Source organism: Limulus polyphemus, unplaced genomic scaffold (assembly GCF_000517525.1).
Source record: "Limulus polyphemus unplaced genomic scaffold, Limulus_polyphemus-2.1.2 Scaffold1020, whole genome shotgun sequence".
NCBI lineage: Eukaryota > Metazoa > Arthropoda > Merostomata > Xiphosura > Limulidae > Limulus > Limulus polyphemus.
In genome coordinates this window covers 78450-84523 of record NW_013666630.1, presented here as the reverse complement: position 1 = coordinate 84523, position 6074 = coordinate 78450, and positions in this window count along the sequence as shown.

The window sequence follows — 6074 nt, the reverse complement described above, 5'->3', positions numbered from 1 at the left end:
CACGAGATTTAAGGAAAAGACGTGAAAGTTCGAGAATGACGTGGCGTGATACTAGTCACGTGACCTCGATGTCGTAACAATATTATAATTTATATTAGACCCTCATTTCAAGATTTAATTAACTGACCTAGTTTTTTCATTCATTTTATTTTATTTTATATCATATAAATAATAAACATATGCCTAACTGTTATGGTGAATTTTGATATTTGTTATGTCTTTACTTTATTTTACACTAACTTTTCAAACCACATTAAGACAATTCGCCCACCTGTCATATCCTCAAACCTCTCTCCATTGTGGAGGTCGTGCAAGTAACATCCAGGAATACAAATTTAAACTTTGAAAACATCTTTAGATAACAGAAGAATAAAGTCGACAGAGAATATGATGGAAAGTGAAAAATTTAAGACATTTTACCTCTCAAAATCGAAGTGAACATCCCACATTGGTTCATTCTAAAAATATATATATATATATACTACTCCAGAGTTATATAATGTCAGAGTGTTTTAATGGCAACGCCCATACGACCAGAATTATAAACATAATACCACCGTATTATTGTTGCTGTAATGGGAGGCCAATCTTTACAACCATTAGACAAAGAGAAGTAAAAAATAAAAGTGAATAAAAAAGTCCTCTAAGAAGAAAAGTCGTCATATCTTCTTTTGCAGTCACTTCCAAAACTTAGTGCAGTACAGGAGATTACGAAGTGTTTTAAGCACTACTAAATATTTTATACATTACCAAAATATATGTTCCAAAGTAAGAACATCATAATTTGAAAACAAAAAGTCTACTAAAAACTGGCTCCAGAAAGTCTCGGTGTTTGTCCAACCAGATATAGGATTACTGACTTTCAAAACAAATTCCAAAATGATTATTTTAAATCTGGAAACAAAACTCGATAATGAAGATAAAGAACAAACTGTTGACTATACACTGCTCCATTACTATTTTATTCGGGTTTCTCTCAGAAAGGCTTTGTTTTGGTTTATCACTTTTACAACCTTTACAGATTTGTTTTTTTAGCAAACACTGCTGTTGCAACTACTTTTTTAACGAACGAAAAGCAATATTGAAAAAACAGATGTGACTTTATTGAGATGATAATTTTACTCATATTAGTGGAAAATAAGCTCAGAGACGAAAGACATTTATACTAATGATTTATTCGCATCATTGAATGCCGATAAAAATTATGTTTTATGTATGGCAGCAACAAAACAAAAGTAGCCTCTAACATAATTTTTCTCGAAAAGAGTGTAAAAGCTTGTGTGTTAATGAAGTATACCACAAGATTTTTTAAGCACTATCAATTTTATGTTTCCTATTTCGACCTCATATGCTGCCAATCGTTGTTTTATCTTGACAACACTTCTTAGTTGTGACTTGACGGTTTTGTTATTCAGTTCGAGAAAATATATTTTTTATTATGTCATTGGAAGTTGTTCCGAAGAATAACCATAAACAACAACAACAAAAACAAGAGTCATATTACTTGGAAAATACGTAGGAGTTAACCACATCCTTCAAAATGCACATCAGACTTTGACGTGATGTGTTAAGGACAAAGCGTTCGGGAAAAAAAATATTGAGATGTGAAGAAATGGCTGTAAGCCACAACACATATAATTTATTTACATATTGTCTCTTGTGAGAAATTATTAGATATATCGTATGACTATTCATTGTAGTTATGTATTACAAGCTTGGATTTAGGCGTTGTTATTATTATAATCATACTATGGTATTTTGAATCGCATGAGCATTGATAGAGAGTATGTATCAAAACTCGAGACAAGAAGAGGCCTGGCATGGCCAGGTGGTTAGGGCGCTCGACTCACAATCTGCGGGTCGCGGGTTCGAATACCCGTCACACCAAACATGCTCGCCCTTTCAGCCGTGGGGGCGTTCTTATATGACTGTCAATCCCACTATTCATTGGTAAAAGAGTAGCCCAAGAGTTGGCGGTGGGTGGTGATGACTAGCTGCCTTCCCTCTAGTCTTACACTGCTAAATTAAGGACGGCTAGCGCAGATAGCCCTCGTGTAGCTTTGCGCGAAATCCATAACAAACAAACAAACAGAAGAATTTAAGTTTTACGCAATTAAGCCCATGTCAGAATAGAAAACAGTCGTAGTGAATCAAATAATTAGAGAAATTTCAAAAAGAATAAAAGTCACTCAGTATTGAAAGTAAGAAGTGTGGTACAGCTCAGAACTAGATGTTTGTTTGTTAATACGAAACTTTTTGGAAAAAAATTCTTTTTTTAGTTCAACCCTGACGCAGAAAGTCGCTCAAGTAAACGACATAACTCCTCTTTACTTTAGATGCACAGAAACCATATTGATAGACTGATCATTAAACAATTTTCTTGCAGGAAGGATAATTGTGACTTCACTCGTGATCCACCGAAATTGGCAGCCGTCTTTTCTTTCGAAAAACTGTGTAATGGTCCAAAGGTTTCATGCCCCTATCCTCAACAGAGAGTGGATAGGGTCACGAGGAAAATGCGTGCCGTGAGAGTATGATTTTATTTATTTATTGTATTTTGATATATAAAGATCCAGGTTTCCTAATGTTAGTCAAATTTCATAGAGGTTCTTATTATGATTTAGATTTCTTGAGAAAACTGTTAAGATTTTTCTTAGTTTGTTTGTAAGACTTTGAGTTTGTTTTAAATTAACTTTCGGTTTGGAGAATTTTATTTTTCATTTTTCGGTTAGAGTTCAATGGGACACAAATGTATAATCTGTAACATGGTATTCATCAAATTTAATTTTTAGTGAATCCTACCAATTTACTTTGAGGGAGGAAAAATTTTGATGCCATGAATGTGGATATTGTAATTGTAGAGGTTTGTGCTTCTTGAGTTGGTTTGGAGCATGATTTTCTCGTACTCTAGTGAGTATACTAAGTGGTATTTTCCTTAGATTAGAGGGTTTACGATTAAATGGGTGAGATGGGCACTGAGGAAGGGTAATCCAGTCTGGGGGAAGTCCTCTCATGGATTTCGGATTTTTATTATGTCGCAGACGTCTATAATGGCTATAACCATGCAGCCATGAGCCCGGGACTGGGAATGAACACATGTTTATCAGCACCCTTGTCATACATGACTGTCCAGTCCTTTTCAGACCATGAGTCCATGAGAGAAAAAGGGAGCAGATCTTTCCCTCAATGTTTAAGGAATGGATTGGCCAAAGAGGATTTTGATTGGTTCTTAAACATTTCAGGCAAGTCATTGCCTAGAACTGATGGTCTCAAGAACAGGCGATTCAATATCTGGACCTGAGTTTGAACAGGCTGGCCCCTGATGTTGAGCATCTAATGGAGACTCATCTATGGGACTAAGGCGCAGTCAGGACAAGGTTATGCTGATGTTTTAACCCTTTGTGAATCTGAGCCATTCATTGGGCTGATTGCAAGACTCGATACAGAGTTCCTTAGTGAACTTGGGTACCTTTATAGATGATCTGTGCCAATTGCATGCTAAGCCATACACTGCAATGGCATCTGAAGATCGAGATGAAATTCTAGTCAACAGATTCATCAAAGGACACCTGAGTAAAATCATGAGGCACCATTTGGAAGTTCAAGATAGGCACACCCTGAAAGAGGCTGTTTCAGTAACAATGAGGTTTGAAGTGGTCACCTTGGACAAGTTGCAAGGGAGGATGAAGCCAACAGTGGCAGCTGTTGCGATACTACCAAAATGGTCACCCTGCTTAAGTTGGAGGTTGGCTGCTTTTCTACTCTTAGTGGAGATTGAGCTCAACAGGAGGACCTTCAGTAGGCACAGACTTGTTAGATAGAAGTGAACAGGCCCCTCCAATGATGTTTGTACCACATCAGATAGTTCTGTCTAGACGTCATGCTAAAACAGATTATCATAGAGTATTTGCCATGGTTGTGGGCTGCATGGAGATTTCTGAGCAAAATTCCTATATCTTGCCAAACAGCAAGTTAGATGGAAACTTCTGTATTGATTAACAGCATGACAGGAAGAAGAGGGTCAGCAGCTGTAGCTACTGTTTATTTGGCTCCAGAAAACTAATGAACCTGGGTTGCGGCTGGCTTCTGACTGAGATGAGCTCAGCAGACAGTTTGTTCGGAATGGTGTGGTGGTCAGCCCAGCTCTGTCAGTTATTGATAGTGATTGATATGTTCCTATGAAGATCCATGGTTGAGTAATAGAGTTCCTGGTTGATACAAGTGTGTCCAGAACCCTGATGAATACTATAATATATCAGACATACAGACTGAAACCAATGCTCTGGCCAGTGAACACCCACTTTGTTCTGGTGAATGGAGTTGCATGTCTCTGACTATATCTAGGTCATTTGAGCCACAGGACGAAGGTAGTTGTAGTAAACCTTCGTTTTGGCATTGAAATTCTGCAAAAAAACCTGTAAACCTAGCCTGATAAAATATGAAATGAGTTTTGACAGAAAACCATTCAGTGCTGGTCAGAACCAGCCCAAACATACTGAAATGCATAGTACCCGTATGTACACAAGTGATGTACCATGGTTTACTAGTGTAACACAACTGTTGAGTTAAATCAAACAAAATACTCCTTTCTGTTTAAAAATTAAGCAGCATTAGCATGAAAAGTAATATTTCCATTGGGAAATTGAATCAAGTGACAATCCAGCTTCTTATTAGTGCGGTCGTCAAAGTATCAAGCAAAGTTGAGGTTAACCAATATTAATGATAATGCCAGTGTTGCTTATGTTGTGCTGTGTCCAAAAACAAATAGCAAATACTCACAAGAGGATTGTGGCAGCAATATAGACTAAATACAATGTCAAAGTCATATTAATCTGCTTGTATATTTCTGAGAAACACAGCATGATTTGTCAAGACCAATCATACACCACTGAGTAGAAATTTATGACACAGGTCCAATTAAACAACCACTGGAAAGGCTTTCCTGGAATAATAAGGATATAACAAGAACAGAGAAATGGCAGATGTTTAAGTATGGTATCATACAGCCTTTAGATAATGTATGGTTATCTTCAGTAATGATTGTCAGTGAGAAGGGTAGCATGAGCAAGTTCTGTGGTAACCTTGGTCAGGTTAAAAAGCATTATGCATATTATTACCCTTATGTTGCTGTGAACAGACAAATATCTGTATGTTTTGGAATGTGCCCAGTATACTTTAGACCTGGCCTTCAGATACTGGCCAATCAAATCAGATAACAAGAACAGGGTCAAACTTGCTTTTAGTGCTCAAAATGGTTTATTTGAGTTTCAAGTCATGAATTTAGCCTGTATAACACTCTGGCCACTTTTGAAAGGCTTTTGGAGCTTATTATTAACAGGCTGTATTGTTAGAGATGCCTGGTCTGCGTGGATGTTTTAATATTTGGTCAAATATTCAATATGGTGTAATGAACCTGGTCATGGTTCTGCAATGGATAAGAATATCAATATTAAACTTAAAGCTTAAGAAATGTGCACTCACATGCATATACAGAACTTATTGGCCATATAGCAAAGAGATAAGGTATCTATCTGATACTGCAAAGATTGCAGTTGTTTAAGACCCATGGTGAGACGATAGGTTGAAGTTTCATTGGGTTTGTTCATGAACAATTCAAGATCACTGCAACAATGTCTGCTAACTCTCATTAAAACCGATCTACATTTCAGAAGAACCAAGGAAAGTGAGTATGCATTCCTGTCCATGAAGCATGCTTTAGTGGAAACTCTTGTGTTGGAATAACTGCAACAAGACTGTGAGTTCCTGTTGGGTACATATGCCAGTAAGAGTGGGATTTGAGCAGTGTTGTTGCAATTCAGGATGGGATTGGATGAGTGATTGCAAATGCGATGCTTTTTCTCACAACTATGGTTTTCATGAAGCACTACCAAAACTTCTGTGTTGCAGAAAGTTCACCCTCAGGGTGGATCATACATCACGTAAGTGGCCTATGAACTTAAAAAATCCAAAAGAGATGATAAACACATTGTATTACAATGTTGCAGGAATATACTATGGTCATATGGTATAATCCAGGAGCATAACATGGAAAAGCAGATGGGTTATTTAATCAC